The sequence below is a fragment of the Nicotiana tabacum genome, chromosome 14, assembly GCF_000715075.1.
Source record: "Nicotiana tabacum cultivar K326 chromosome 14, ASM71507v2, whole genome shotgun sequence".
Taxonomy (NCBI): domain Eukaryota; kingdom Viridiplantae; phylum Streptophyta; class Magnoliopsida; order Solanales; family Solanaceae; genus Nicotiana; species Nicotiana tabacum.
Window position 1 is genome coordinate 91690555 of NC_134093.1, and position 17581 is coordinate 91708135.

The 17581-nt window shown below is 38.6% G+C and overlaps 1 non-coding gene across 1 annotated transcript; it reads right to left on the reverse strand.

The window, feature by feature from the left end:
- Positions 1–16211: 16211 nt before the first annotated feature.
- On the reverse strand, positions 16212–16313 carry LOC142169223 (U6 spliceosomal RNA). The gene has a single exon (XR_012698936.1). It is a non-coding gene; the product is annotated as a U6 spliceosomal RNA (small nuclear RNA).
- Positions 16314–17581: the final 1268 nt, after the last annotated feature.

Below are 17581 nucleotides of genomic sequence, written 5' to 3' on the forward strand. Positions count from 1 at the left end.
GAGGGCAATCCCATTACAGTAGAGGTCGTCCTTATAGGCCCGCTAAGATGGCTCATCCGGTTCATTGTGGTGCATCAGCTAGCCATGGTTCATAGAGTGCTTGTCGGGGTCAGTCATCTTTCAATGCCCTCCCAGCTCAAAGTTCATCCCGAGCTCCATCAATTCATGGTTTTTATATACCAGGTTCTTCTAGTAGCTATTCTGATTCTCGGCATCTGATTCAGTCCCCGCCGCCATTGTCGGATCGAGGTTGCTTTGAGTGTGGAGTTTTGGGGCATGTGAGGAGGTATTGTCCCAGCCTTATGGGAGGTACAGTTTAGCAGAGAGGTTAGGCTATGACTTCTGCACTAGTTACTTCACCCGGTGGGACTCAGGCAGATCAGGGCGGTCGATCAGGTAGTGGTTAGGCTTGATGCTATGCTTTTCCCGCCAGGCCAGAGGCCGTTGCATCAGAAGCAGTGATCATATGTATTGTTTCAGTGTGCCACAAATATTCTTCCATATTATTTGACCCTAGTTCCACATATTTATATGTATCATTGTACTATGCTCATTATTTGGACATACACCGTGATTCCTTAGTTACGCTTGTTCATATGTCTACGCTGGTGGGTGATTCTATTGTTATGGACCGTGTGTATCGATCATGTGTGGTGACTATTGGGGGATTAGAGATGAGAGTGGATCTCTTACTACTTAGCATGGTTGATTTTGACATGATTTTTGGCACGGATTTGTTGTCACCATGTCATGCTATTCTGGATTGTCACGTTATGACCGTGACGTTGGCAATGCTGGTATTGACTAGGGATGAGTGGATACGTTCTCTGGACTATGTTCCCAGTAGAGCGATTTAATATCTGAAGGCCCAACGGATGGTTGGAAAGGGATGTTTGGCATATTTGACCTTTGTGAGGGATGTTGGTGTTGATACTCCTACCATTGAGTTTGTTCTGGTAGTGAAGGGACTTTCCGGGTGTGTTTCCTGCAAACCTGTGGCAAGCACTCAAGCCATATCAATTCCTCCGTATCGTATGGTAGTAGCATAGTTGAAGGAATTGAAAGAACAACTCCAGGAGCTTCTTGATAAAAGATTAATTAGGTACAGTGTGTCACCTTGGGGTGCACGAATTTTGTTTGTGAAGAAGAAGGATGGTACTATGCGGATGTGCATTGATGACAGGCAGTTGAACAAAGTTACAATTAAGAACAAGTATCCACTACCGCACATTGATGATCTATTTGACCATCTTCAGGGTGCTAGAGTGTTTTCTAAGATCGATTTAAGGTCTGGGTACCACCAGTTGAGGATTCGGGGTTCTGATATTCAGAAGATGGCATTCAGGACTTGCTATGGTCACAACGAGTTCCTTGTGATGTCTTTTGGGCTGACCAATGCCTCAGTAACATTTATGCATCTGATGAACAATGTATTCTAGCATTATCTTGATTCTTTTGTCATAGTATTCATTGATGATATATTGTTGTACTCACGTAGCCAGGAGGTTCTAGAAGTTATTGTCCGTACATGATCATCGTAGCCCCTTTAATTTCTTCTTTTATGCTATTTCTATTGTTGATTTCCGATGCTAATTCATGTTATCATATTGTTCCATATTAGTTATTTATTCACCTTCTGTTACATATCTGTATTACACTTTATACTTTTAATTAGATCCTAGTAGGTGTCTTGACCTGGCCCCATCACTACTCTACTGAGGTTAGGCTTGATACTTACTGGGTACCGTTGTGGTGTACGTATACTACGTTACTGCACATTGTTTTGTGCATATCCAGGTACATCTGCTCGTGCCGGTCATTAGAGATTTCCTACTAGCCGCCCTATCATCAAGTTCTGGTTGCTCGGCATCCGCAGGCCTCGGAGTCACCTTCCCTTTTTCTCATTTACTATTGTATTTCCTTTTGGATAGTGATATAGTAGTACTCTAGTTGTATTCTATAGAGCTTATAACTCAGTTCCACCGCTTTTGGGGTGTGTATTGTGAGATTCCGTTTTCGAAAGGTTTTGATCTATTATTTAGTTATTTTTAGTGGCTTGGTAGTTATATCTGTCAGTTTTTATCATTGTTAGGCTTACCTAGTCGTTGAAACTAGGTGCCATCATGACATCCTACGGAGGAAAAATTGGGGTCATGACACTTTAGAAGCTTAAGTTGAAAATATTAACCGAGGTTTGACTTTTGTGGAAACGACCCTAGAACGGTGTTTTGATGGCTCTAATAGGTTCGTAATTGTGATTTGTATTGTGGCACGTGAGTTGTCCGTGCAATTATGATTTGTAACGTGGGCACAAGATTCCATGTGATTAGGGTTCGTGATTTAGGACCCGTGATTTGTGATTATGAGGTGTGGTACCTCGGGGAAAGTTTTGTATAAACCTTGTGTGAAAGCGAATGTTTTATTGGGTTGTTACTTGTTTTCCCTTACTTGGTTTCATCAGACTATAACTGTATTATGCTTAATTTACGGTGTTATTACCTGTTTGCTCCTTGTTGTTAATTGTTATTGTTGGAAATAACAAAATTATTCTTACCATGTTTAAGTTAATATTGTTCCATGTATGTTTTATATTCATAGTTGTACAGGTTATCATGTCTAGTAGATGTCTTGACTATTTATCGTCACAACTCCACCGAGGTTAGTCTTGATACTTGCTGGGTACCACTATGGTGTACTCATGCTACGCTTGCTGCACATTTTTGTGCAGATCCAGGAACCTCGAAGTGTGCTGGTCATTAGTAGCTGATTGTGAATTGCGGTAGAGACTTCAAGGTATACCTGTCGTTATGTTAGTAGGCCTTATAGTCACCTTCCGAAGTTTATTTTGTACTGTTCTGGTACAATTGTACTTAGAGATTGTTTTTCTAGTGAACTCAATAGAGCTTATGACTTGTACTACCGATTTTTGGATATTATATATCTACTTTGGATTGTCGGCTTTATATAGAAATTTCGGGTCCATGTTTAATAGTTAATTGGTTAAAATCTATTATTAAATTTTAGGCTTACCTAGACATAAAGATTAGGTGCCATCATGACTTCTAAGGAGGGACTTTTGGTTGTGACAAGTTGGTATTAGAGCCCTAGGTTCATAGGTGCTACGAGTCTTAAGCAAGTTTATTATAGTATTACGGATCGGAACAGAGATGTCTATAATTATTTTCGAGAGGCTATAGATCTATTAGGAAACCTCACTTCTTTCATTCCTATCGTGCAGGTTTACTGATTTCAGAGTTTGAGCCGTTGTAATTCTGTCACGACCCAAAATCCCACCACATGCGTCGTGATGGAACCTAGTCTCTAAGACTATGTAAGCCGATTTCAATTACATTTTTGAAGACCTTTTTTTAAAAATTAAATAAAAATTAAATAGGTAATCAAAACTAACAGAGGAACAAGTATGAATATACAACCTCCAAAGACTGGTAGTACTTAGTCACGAACTCTAACTGAATACATGGGATGATCACGAGGACCGAATATGCAATACTGTTTGATTACAAATTAATAGTACAATGAAACGAAAAGACCCCAAGGGACTGCGATGACCAAGCAACTCTACCTTGAATCCTTACGATCCAGTTTTAACTCTGCTCAAGTCCGATATCTCTAATACCTGGCTCTGCACAAAAATGTGCAGAAGTGTAGTATGAGTATACCACGGTCGGTACCCAGTAAGTATCAAGACTAACGTCAATGGAGTAGAGATGAGGTACAGTCAAGACACTCACTAGCCTAATAACCTGTGCAATATAATATACAAAATAATAGGAAACAAATAACATCAAGGCAACATAAAACAACCAATGATATGCACAATAAGACAATAAAATTATCATTTAATATAGCTCAACAATTAATAAATACAATTACACTCAGTTAAATCAAGTTCTTCAATTAAATATCTTTCACATATAATTCTTACGAATAAAACTCTTTTTCAAATATAATTTCGTCGAATAAATATCTTTCAAATACAATTCTTTCATATAATTCTTCTTGAATAAAATCCTTTCAAATAAATATTTTGAATATAATTCTTTCGATTAAAGATTCACCATGTGATACCTCATTTCAAAATGATAAAAATACGGGTCTCATCCCATTTTCATATTTTTCATAAACACGAGTCTCAGTCCGTTTTTCATATTTCCACGACACCTCGTACCCATAATTAAATCATCATATTTCCCTGGCACCGCGTGCCCTCATTTCATATCACAACTACACGGACAATTCACGTGCCAAATATCATTATCATTTCATCACAGCACCTCGTGCCCACATTTCATATCACAACTTCACGGACAATTCATGTGCCAAATATCCTCATTATTTACTCACGGCACCTCGTGCCTACATTTCATTTTATAATCTGCCTAGCAATAGCCATATGCTCTCAATTTCAACATAAATCAGATTGTTATCAATTTACCATCAACAAGACAAATCGCACAAGGTATAAAAATAAAAGCAAGAAAATCACAACGCCACATGAAAATCATCAATACCACAATCCCACATCATCACATATCGTCCCTGACAATAGCCACCCTTATCGCTCCTATTGCCACCCTTATCGCTCCTATAGCCACCCTTATCGCTCCGCCCAGACCATATTCTAACAAACACAACCACAGTGAAATACTACCCTTATACGACATAATATCAACGGTGAAATACCACCCTTATATCCTCAAAATAATAATTAACACAACACAACAATTTACGCGGGAAATTATTAGGGAAACATAACAAAATCAATTCATATCACAATTTGCCCGATGGTCACAACCAAATTCCAAAGTTACAACCAAGTCAATTAATTTCACAACAAATAGCCAAAAGCTCCACACAATGTGTACAACACCCAAAAACAATCAATAGAGATAGAAATTACTCAACATAAAGTAAAGTCTTCATTAAATTCAAATTTTCAATAATTATATAAACACCTCTTCTTAAGCTCATTTAATTAATTATTTACAGAGGAAAAATACATAATGAAATTAAATTTCAATAATTATCAAACCAACAAATTCACAGAATTACATAAATAATCAAGTAACAATCATATCAAATTGTAATATAACAACAGATTCAACAACAACAAGGATTTAGGCACGACAAATAGATGATTAAATATATACCAACATTTATCCAATTTACCACACAATATGCTCAAGACTTTAACTCAATAAAATTTTTATATATTAGCCGAGTACGTACTCGTCACCTCGCATACACGGCTTTTTACATTTCACAAATGGCACATAAGACTCGATGCCTAAGGGGTAATTCCCCCACTCGAGGTTAAGCAAGACACTTACCTTTTTGAAGTTATGCCAATATTTCAAAATAGCCTTCTTGCTTGAATTGATTTCTGGACTGCTCAAATCTATCCAAATTAAATACATAACTTCATTAAAATTTATCGGAAATAATTCCGGATAATAATACGTCGATTTAAAAATTTATTCTAAAATGTCAACAAAAGTCAACGCGGGACTCGCTTTTTAGAACCCGACATAATTTTCATAAAATCCGAATACCCATTCCGATACGAGTTCAACCATACCAATTTTATCGAATTCTAATAACAACTCGACCTCCAAATCTTAAATTTTTGTTTTTGGAAGATTTTATAAAAATCTTAATTTCTTCCATTTAAATATGAATTAAATGATGAATATAATCATGGATTCACGAAATATAAACACTCTAGGATGTAGAACACTTACCCCAACCAAGCTTGTGAAGAATCCCTCCAGAATCGCCCAAATCCGAGCTCCAAAAATTTCAAAACGAAATGCCCAAAAATGACCATTTTTGGTCCTTATGATTCTACCCAGTTTCGCACCTGCGGTTACTATTCACTCACATGTAGTTAATTTTCACGCACCTCCGAAAGAAACAGCAGCTGCCCAGAAATTCCAGTAGCTTTTCTTCAAGTCCGAATTGATCCGTTAACCTTCCGAAATCCACCCGAGGCCCTCGGAACCTCAACCAAATATACCAACACGTCCCAAAATACAATACGAACTTAGTCGAGGCTTCAAACCACGTCAAACAACGCCGAAATTACGAATCTCACATCGAATCGAATTATAAGTTTTCAAATCTTCTAACTTCTATATTTTTGCGCCGAAACGTATCAAATCAATCCGGAATGACTTCAAATTTTGCACACAAGTAAAAATTGACTTAATGGAGCTATTCCCTTTTCTGGAATCAAAATCCGACCTCGTTATCAAATATTCATCCTTCGGTCGGACTTTTCCAAAATCTTATATTTTGTAACTTTCGCCAAAATGTATCGAATTGTCCTACGGAATTCCAAATCCAAATTCGAACATACGCCTAAGTCCGAAATCATCATACAAAGCTATTGCCATCCTCAAAATTCTATTCTGGAGTCATTTGCTCAAAAGTCAACTCTCCGGTCAACTCTTTCCATTTAAGCTTCTAAATAAGAATTTCTCTTTTAATTAAATTCCGAATCTTCAGTAAATCAAACTCGGCCACACCCACGGGTCATAATACATATTGAGAAGCTGTTCGAGACCTTAAGCCACTGAATGGGGTATTAATTCTTAAAATGACAAGTCGGGTCGTTACAAATTCTATTCTCTCATGGATGGTTAGACCACGAGCTGCAGTTACTGATGATGCTGTCCCCCCAGAGCCGGTGTTGCTAGGGGCCGGGGTAGAGGCAAAGGGAGAGGCCGGGGAGGAGCATGTGCTATAGATAGAGCTCCTGCCGGAGCAGCATTTGAGGAACAACCAGTAGCTTCGATTGGGGGACAGGCACCAGACATGTCTTTAGGAGACTTTAGCATAGTTCCTGAGCATGTTTGGTACATTGGCTCATGCGGGATTGATTCCAACTGCACGAGCTACTTCACAGATTGGGGGAGAAGCTCATAATCCCACCGCCCTTACTCCAGAGTAGCGGGTCCACATTGGTTAAGTTCTGGGTATTATGCCAGCACATCCTGCTATTCCGATTCAGCATGAGGTCAGGCGAGAGGCATCTGAGGAGGAGCATATGAGACTTGAGAGTTTCAAGAATTATCATCCTCTCACTTTCAGTGGCCAAGCTACCGAGGATGTGCAAGGTTTTTCTAGAGAAGTGCCACCGTATTCTCCGTACCATGGGTATTGTAGAGTCGAGCGAAGTTGCTTTTACAGTATTTTCGCTGTCAGGAGCAGCATATCAGTGGTAGTAGGCTTATGAGGTGGGTAGACTAGCGGATGCAGTACCACCCACTTGGACTCAGTTATCCGAAATAGTTTCTAGAGAAGTGACACTGTATTCTCCGTACCATGGGTATTGTGGAGACGAGCGGAGTTGATTTTACTACATTTCAACTGTCCGGAGAAGCATATCAGTGGTGGTAGGCTTATGAGGAGGGTAGACTAGCGGATGCAGCGCCACTCACTTGGACTCAGTTTTTCAAGATATTTTTGAGGGAGTTTGTTTCCCAGACCCTTCAGGATGCAAACCGCATAGAGTTCGAGCAACAGCTTTAGGGAACTATGATAGCGTCATAGCATGCCATCAGATTTAGTGTGTTATCCCATCACGCACCTACTTTGGTTTCTATATTTAGAGTGCGGGTCCGAAAGTTCATTGAGGGGCTCGGTTACGATATCCGATTCTGCATGGCTCTGGAGTTTGAGAGTCGTTTGATTCTAGATTCCAGAAAGTAAAACCATTCATTATTTGGACATCTGTACAGAAAGTTATGATGGATTGAATGAAGGCGGGTAGAGCAGTTTCGTCAGAAATTTCTGATGCGTGGAGCCGCCTTTGGAAGCTTATATCTCACAATTCATAAGGAATCGGAAAATTTTCAAAACATAAAAGTTGTAGTCGAAAGAGATAAATGTTGACTAATCTGGGATAGAACCCGGGCATCCTCCGGGATAGTAAGGATAACCTCTCTCTTGCGACCAAGGTCCACACTCGGAGTAGGAAACTAATTAATCAATTTTGGGCTCAAACTCGGCCTGCCAGCTGTCAAAGATATATTTTTCTTCGGGATTTCCAAGTTGCCCAGCCCGGAAAAATCTTCTAAAGTGGATGAGTCCACTCCATCGAAGAAAGAATGAAGGGGATCGTCCGCGCCATGAACCCCTTCACTGGACTTCGTTTTTCCTTCTGGGGACTCCTCAAGCATAGACTCGGTGTAGAAGGGCATCTTCATAATGTCTATTACACCGATAGCCTCCTTCAGAGTTGAGCCGGCTTCTCGAAGGGTCCCAGTCCCCATCTTCATATCGGCCTCCTTCGGAGCGGAGCCGGCTTCTCAAAAGGTCCCAGTCGAAGGGTTCCAGTCCCCCTCGGCTGCCGCATGTTCCCCGGCGAGGGTCGATCCATGGGCAGCAAAAATACTGTCTTCTTCTGACTCATCCCTGAGCCGGAGAAGCGAGTCAGAATCCGGCACCCGGGAGTTGGTACTCTTCTTGGGATTACGAGCCACCCTCTTCTTTGTATTCACCTCGGGACCCGAGGAGCTCGAATATTTTCTTTTCTTCTTCTTCTTTTCCCCCGAGGCAGCCCCGAGTTGTCTCGTAATGGAGGAATCAACGGACAAGGACACATCCTCATCCCCTTCCAAAGGCCTAAGTTTAGTGGTCTTAGGCAAACCTGTAAAAGAAAGAAGAAAGGTCAGTATGATGTGAGTTAAGAGAACGGTAATAGTTATTATGGGAGAACCTTACCATGAGAACGGTCCTCCCATCGGCCCTTTGAAAGCTTGCGCCATGAGTGCTCGAAGTATGACATCTGCTTACAGATGCCTTCGATCTACTCCTTGAGCCGGGGGACCGCATTTGTAACCCGAACAACAGCTGCACAACCACAAATACGAATGATGAGAAATGAGATGAAGAAAAATAGACACTTAATGAAAGGCTGCACTTACGAGATACATTCCACTTCTCGGGGAATGGCATGAACTCAGAAGGGATCAAGTCTTTAGTCTTTACGCAAACGAAGCACCCATGCCAGCCTCGGTCTCGATCTTTGTCAATACTCGAAAAGGGGGCCTTGCTGGCCTGGCGAGTGAGCTTGATTAATTCACCTTGAAAAATTCGAGGACTGTATAGACAGAGTAGGTGGTCAAGGGTGAACCGACGAGACTCGGTGTTATTCGCAAAATAACATACGAGGATTACGATACTCCAAAGAGACGGGTGGATTTTCCCAAGGCACACCTCGTATCTCTTACAAAAGTCCAAAACAATTGAGTCTACCAGGCCTAGTGTGAAGGGATAGTGTAAATACTTAAATACCCCTCCACGTGGGTAGTAATAGAGTCCTCAAGCCCGAGGACTACTACGTCCTTGCCTTCCAATTTACAGTTCTCTCAGACCACGATAAGGACATCTTCGGTAATGGAGCATATATACCTCGATGCTCCTTCACACCGGTCCTGTTTGGATGAGGGTTTCTCAACTTTGAAGTCATCCGTGATTGAGCAATCCCCGGGTATAAAGGATTTCATAGGAGGCTCAGGGGCAGGCTCAGGAGCAGATGCTCCTAGGGCAGCCTCTTCGGGAGCGTCCACTTTGGGAACAGCCGCCTCGAAAGCAGCCACCTCAACATTTGTGGCTGGGTGGGAAGATAAAGAGGCGGCCTGTTGAGGAACTGATTTAGACGTTTTAGCCATTGCTATCTAGTAAAGTTTGAAAATTTAAGGAAAAAATATGAAAGATTGAAGGAACAAGTTTGTAGGCTGAAAAGCAGAGTATGAAGATTTGAAGAAAATCTAGGTAAGAATCTAAGAACAATTATGAGAATTTGAAGATCAAGGATGAAGATATGAAGGTTTGAAAGAAGTTGGTGATAGCTAGAAAATTCGAAGGTGGAAGCTTGATCAGAAAGTGGAAAAAGAACAGAGGTACGCAATGCTACGCATTCGAAGACAACCAGTCGGTGGTTGACATGTGTTTGAAGTCAGAACGACATGACTGATGAGACATTCCGACTTCTTCGTCGTTTTGGTTGTGACGTATGAAGGAAAGTACCGGGGTTCATCTATTGTTTCTCATCATATCGAAAAATCTACTCTCTGAAATACGAGGGGACTATCTGTATACGGATAAAATCGGGACCAATGAGTATCCTGATTTTACGGTAGGGCAAACGAAGCAAGGACATAACTATATGGAATCAGAATCACAGCTAAGAACCTCTCCTACTAAGTCCTTAATGAAGCGCTTACCACCGGGGCCATCGAGACAACGCCCCCGAATCTAGTTCGGGCTCCAAGACCTCGGAAGGCATAACCAAATGGTTGTCCACGGCTAATGAAGGGTTGTGATATCCATGCCCAACCGGATATCACGGCGTGAATCTCGGCCCGTACTGACAGCGGATCAGTGATTAACGAAAAAGAAGATATTTACCTTTCTTAGAATTGTACTTAGGGTAAAACTCCCCTACTATATAAAGAGGAAATTTATTATTCAATAGATACATTGTAACACGCATATCAAGGAAATATACACTTATTTTCTCTGCTTCTAGAGTTGTTCAGAAATTCTTATTTTTGTTCATAGTTCTTCATAAGTATTTGGCTTCAAATAGAGGGCAGAACAATCATTAAGTTCAGATCCGAGCTCGGACCTAACATCACAACTGGTTTGGTAATTTATTCTATCTTTAATTCACTTATTTAACGTTATTGCTCGCTTATATTGAATTAGTCAACATATCCTTAAAACCGCGTATAAATTCAATTGTTATCCATTTTTGATGGTAAAGCTAATTGTCAAATAAAGCTATCCGTGCTTTAATTCCTAGCTTGAAAGAGAAGAAAACATCCTTCGCGCAAGTTTTTTGGCTTCCTGCGTCCTTACTAGTAAAAAAGGGGCTCTTCGACTTATTAAATAATTTAAAACCAATTGATCGGGAAAGCCAACTCAGGTGTTTAATTAATATACGTAAACAATTTTAGACCATTTTATTTTATGGCGAAAGTGATTGATAAAAAGATTGATGTAAGAGTATAGATACGTCTTCTTGGAATAGTAAGGATGGAACTGGAAAAAAAATTATTGCCACTCTTGAATTAATCTGAGATTTACTTCTATTTGTTAGCATGGAATCTTAGGGATTAAGCATTAGTTATTTGGTGTCAATAACTATATAGTATAAATCCATGTTTTCGTGACTTCCATTTCCATTCGACAGTGCAAACATTCTAGTGTGATTTAATAACCCTACTGTAAAAGGAGTCGTAAGATTGCTTTCAGATAGGGTACTAGATTTCTTTACTGGATACACCACTATTGACATTGTACTTACAAGAGCTCAAGTGCACTTCATCAAAATAAGAACTTCAGTGATTTCCTTGAATTTCCTAACTATTATTCTTTACTTTTTATCAGCAATGCATTTCTTTCTACTTTCTTTCATATTGTGAACAACATTCTCAAAATTAGATAATTTTTCACTTAAAGGTCCGAAAAGCTAAAACTCGGAATTTCAACATTATAATATGAACATGTGACGCCCGATAGGTCATTTTAAGTTGTAACTCCCCTTTCTATCGTTTGAGGCCTTTCATAACTCTATTTGATGATTTATGACTTACGTACGTGTCTGTGTCGATTTTTGGAAGGTTTAAATGTGAATTTTTAAAGAAAATGTGATTTTTGACTTTGAAAATTGCTAGAGTTGACCACGGTCAACATTTTTGATAAATGACCTCGGATCGGTGCTTTGAGGATTTTGATAGGTTCGTATGATGATTTTGGACTAGTACACATGTTTAGTTGGGATCCCCAATGACCCGAAGCCGTTTCAGCGCTTTACGTAGAAAGTTAAAATTTGAGTTTCAACTTTGAAAAATTCAACACTATTGGCATTGTACTTGCAAGAGCTCAAGTGCACTTCATCAAAATAAGAAATTCAGTGATTTCCTTGAATTTTCTAACTATTGTTCTTTACTTTTTATCAGCAATGAATTTCTTTCTACTTTCTTTCATATTGTGAACAACATTCTCGTAATTAGATCATTTTTCACTTAAAGGTCCGAAAAGCTAAAACTCGGAATTTCAATATTAGAATATGAACTTGTGATGGCCGATAGGTCATTTTAAGTTGTAGCTTCCCTTTCTATCGTTTGAGGCCTTTCATAGCTCTATTTGATGATTTATGACTTACGTATATGTCCGTGTCGATTTTCTGAAAGTTTAAATATGAATTTTTAAAGAAAATGTGATTTTTGACTTTGAAAGTTGCTAGAGTTGACCACGGTCAATATTTTTGGTAAATGACCTCGAATCGGTGTTTTAACAATTTTGGTAGGTTTGTATAATGGTTTTGGACTTGTACGCATATTTAGTTGGGATCCCCGATGACCCGAGGCTGTTTCAGCACTTTATGTAGAAAGTTAAAAATTTGAGTTAGAACTTGGAAATTTTTTGAGTTTTGATGATCGATTCTTGATTCTAGATATTACTGCCATGATTTGAGCTTACGAGTGAGTTCGTCTGATGTTAATATACTTGTGTGAATGTTTGAATTGGAGCCCGAGGACTCGGGTGAGTTTCGGATAGGTTGCGGACTATTTTGGAATAGTTGTACAGTTACCAGTGTTAATGGGCTGCAGATCTCGCATTTGCGAGGATCTGTTTGCAAATGCGAGCCCCGCATTTGCGAGAGCTTGCTCGCATTTGTAATGCTGGGTAGGGGATAACATCTTTGCTTTTGCGAAGCTTAGTTCGCATCTGCGATGGGTCAAGACTTCGCATTTGTGAAGTTCTTGTCGCAATTGCGACTCTATGGGAGAAGGGATAGCTTCGCTTTTGCGAAGCTGAGTTCGCATTTGTGGATATCCCAAGTTCGCATTTGCGATCACTGTATCGCATTTGCGATATTGGAATCTCAGGAGTTGGTTCGCAATTGCGACCAGCTGTTCGCATTTGCGATACCTGCAGCTGGGTGAAAGATTGAAATTTCGAGACTTAGCTCGTTTTACTCCATTTTTTGAGACTTAGACTCCACATAGAGGCGATTTTGGAGAGCAAATTCTTATTAACTTCACAAGTTAGTAATCTTAACTTATTTTTTTTTTTCAATTCCCATTACTTTTTCATGAGTTTTTACTGATCTAGGATTTCTTAGAGTAGATTAAGGGTTTTGCGTAGAAATTTAAGATTATGTGATTTTGAGATTTAGACCTCAAATTGAGGTCGGATTTCGGAACAAATCACATATTTGGACTCGGGGTGAATGGGTAATCGGGATTTGGTCTTACTTTTGGATTTCGACCACGTGGGCCCAGGTTTACTTTTTGTTGAACTTTTCAAATATGTTAAAGATCAAATATTTTTCCTACGATGGTAGCTTCTAAACCTTGTTTTGACTTGTTTGAATAATATTTGACTAGATTTGGGTAGTTTGAAGGCTTGTTCTAAAGAGAAAGCCGTGTTAGATTATTGATCTTATTCCGGAAAGAGGTAAGTATCTTGGTTAACCTTGATTGAGGAAATTTGGGTGTAATTGAGTCTATTTGCTACGTGATCTGTGTATTGGGGGCTACGTATATGCAAGGGGTGATGAGTGTATATGCGTTGGCCATGGGATAAGCCTGCGAGTAGAATTATCTTTATTTATGCCATGTTACTTTGTATATTATGTCTTCCACGCTCTATATAGATTATGAAACTTTTAATTTCTTGTATCCATGTTATTATTTATGTTGAGCTTAATGAGATATTGGGCGTTGTAATTATTGAATTAATTGATTTAGCTATTGGTGTAAAGGTGATGGTAAATTCACATATGGCGAGTTATGTTCAAATATTATCCTTGATGTTATTTATGTTTCTCACCTTACTTGGTGTTGTATTAATTGTGATGCTTGGTGAGAAGAGTGAATTGCACAAAGGGCATATCCGTGCGTGACAGAGAGAGTGATTGCGCACGAAAGGTATTTCCGTGATTTATTCATATATATTAATGTTATTGTACGAAGGGTGTTACCGTGCTTGAGAGAAAGTGATAATATGCACGAAGGGTATTTCCGTGCTAGCTAATATATTATATTATGAGGATGAGAGTAAAAGTACGAATGGTGACGTCGTGCCGTTTATTGGTATTGTTGTTCTTATTTTGCTATTCGAATTGAGGATTTAGCTTTGTGGCTTCGTAATTATCTTGAAAGGCTTGTTTAGAGTTGTGGTAGAAGTATGAGTTGTGGTTTATTCAGTAGTACCTTCCTTTACTTTCTCGTTTTATATCTCTTTACGTATGTACCTATTAACATCTTTCACATGTTGTCATCCTGTTATTATACTTGATATTTTATTTGTTCCCTTGTTACTTTCCGTTACTTAACTACACAGATTCATTTGTTGGTATCTTGTCTTAGCCTTGTCACTACCTTGTCGGGGTCAGACTCGATACCTACAAAGTATATTGAGTCGGTTGTACTCATACTATACTTCTGTACTTCTTGTGCAGATTCGGACATTGGTATCGACGGAGTCCCGAGAGGTGTTTAGCGGATACAATAAATGATTCAAGGTAGAGTTGCATACCATTCGCATGTCTTCGAGTCATCTTTCCATTTCTGTTGATTTTTTCTACTTTTCAGACAGTATTGTGTTTCTTTCAAGATAATGTATTTAGTAAACTCTAGTAGTGTTAGGAATTTATCCTGATTTTCTTACCATATTGAATTTTATCTTTTCTTGAAGAAAGGAAAAAGAGTTTACCATAATATTTTTACTTTTTTTGTAGGAAAATATTGTGACCTCTATAAATTGAGAAACTCTCCTTCATGCACAAGAACACAACAACCTCCACAATGTAGTGCGTACGAGAGTTTTGTTTAGGGGGAGATTATTTTTTCAATATTTTTTATACTTTCTTTTCTCATATGTAAGTCAATTGACCAATGCTTTTTATCATATTCTCTTATAATATTTTTTATTTTGTCATCTGAATTATCGTCATTAAAGTTCTCTTTGTTAGCTTTTGTATGACGCCTTGTTGTTTTCGACCCCAACAAGTGGTGTCAGAGATAATGGTTCAACGAGGTTGAAGACATACTCAAGGCGGGTTCAAATCAAGCAACGACAAATTTGACGATAATGAAAATTTTTATCACAAATAAAATAAAATCAAGAGTACTACATGTGGACGCAAATTTCAACCATACTTTCAAAATTCATGTTGCTACATATTTAAAAATAAAAATTATTTTTAACCCATACATGGGCTCCAATACTTTGAACGCATACTCACTTTTAATGCATGGGCTCCACTTTTAATCATGTTCACTTTTAACGTAGGGCTCCAATATTTTTAACCCGTGCTCATCTTTAATGCATGAGGCTCCAATTTTTAACCCTTACTTATTTTTAACTATGCCAAGAAGCATTGACGAAGAATATGTGAAGAAGCCGAATCTAGCATTGTCAAAATAATTCAGGCCAAAGGTTAGAATTGTTAGGAATTTGTCGTGATTCTCTTACTAGATTGGATTTTACCTTTTCTTGAAGGAAGGGAAAAGAATTTACAATAATTGATTTTTACTTTCCTTGTAGGAAAATGTTATGACCTCTATAAATTGAGAATCACTCATTCATGTACAAGAACACAACAGTCTCTACAATGTAGTCCGTACGAAAGTTTTATTTAGGAAGAGATTTTTCTCTCAATAGTTTTTATACTTTTTTTTCTCATATGTATATTAATTGACCAAACCTTGTTATTAAATAAGTACGAGCGTTAGGTTTATGGGGTAGATGGAGTGACTTTGAATGGATTAGTGGGTGTAGCCATTGTTGTGGGGAGGCCAACTGCGTCATAATGACCGGACGAAACCAAGAAATAATCCCTCACTCGCGAAATTATAGAAGATCCCCTAGCGAGTGCCAGAAGTCCTGGGTATTCTAGCAAGTTAAAAATATATGCTTTAGTGTTTCAGTGCCTGCCAGACAATAGTGACACGTTGCGTCCGTTATTATGCTAAGAGAGTGAAGGTAATGGCGTGAAGGTAGTCTGTTGTGGTAGTAGCCAAAGAAAGGTTTTGATTTTGGGTGGTATTGGCAATCCCCAAATCCACTTGAAATTTTGGGATGCAGAAGGAATGTGTGGAATGGCATTAACTAGTGCTTGATACATAGAATGGACAGAAAAGTGTCAATTAGGAGTGAGAGGCCAAAATATTTTGGATCATTTCTCGATTTGTGCGTGTCATCCTTGCACAGGGGCCATAATAATTTTCTCTATATCGTTCCAATTTTATCGGATGTCCCGAAGGGTCATTTGGCATTCATTTAACCAACAATTAGTATTGGCACCTCTATCCCAAAAAAAAGACAAAAGATAACTCCTATAACATTGTCTCTCCCTATTTTCACATTTTTCCTTAACCCCAACCCAGATCTCTTCTCCAACAGCCCATAACATTCCCATAAATATTTTTAGATAGTCATGTGCCACCGAAGAAAAGGACAGGGTCGCTGGGAAAGTTCCGTTTCTAGCACATTTTCGGACAATGTACATCATGATGTATATCGTCTATATCATTGTACATCATGCCCAGATTTTCATCTGACATATTTTCAAACAATGCAAATCATATTGTATATTATGTATATCATATATCCGATAATGTATATCGTAATATATAACATGATAGACACTCATATATACATGGTCAATTGGTCATATACATAGATATACACCACCACAAGCTCAATGCTCAGCATACTCACACATCATCCGTCACATTACCACCACAAAAACATCGTAACCACCAATCATTCCATCGTGACAACAGAATATACACTCCATTAAAAAATAGAAGAAGAGGGGAGAAGAAAAAATAGAAGAAGAGGGGTCAATAACTATTTACAGGTTTGATGGGGTGGAATAATATTATCTAGGAAAAAACTTAAGTGTCCATTGACTACTTATTTGTAACCTTTTTCTCAAGTTCTTAATACATTCATCTTGCTAGGTTGATTACTTTATAATAAGACACCTTCTGATAATATTTGCAGTTTAATGGCAACAAGCTTGATGGTGTGGAACAATATGGTTGGAACAAGAGTGTGAAATTATTATTCTGAAACAACTGTTTCGGACCTTACCAAGGGGTTTTGTGTGGTGATGTTAGTAGCCCAATTCGTTACTGATTGTTTAGATGCTAATTTATTGCAATCTTGAATCAAGGATTTAAAGGTTATTGGTGTGTACAACAATATCAAGTTAATATGCAATAACAATTGAGTTCAAAGTCAAGTATTTATAAATATTTAACAAATTTCTTAATATATACCGATCAAGATAAATGCTACTTGAATCACGTGAAAACGTCTTAGGCTATAGATCCGCCCATGACTGCAACCGATTTAGATATTCACATGGAACAACAGCACGAAGCCTTTTCTTAGTCGCTACAATAGGAGTTGAAGGGTATGATCGATAAGTGAGATTAATTTGGAGAAATGGGCTCTCTCTGCTATAAGTTCCTAAACTTACTAAAAGGACGTCATCATTTGTTGAGTCATATTAAAAGCTTTTATG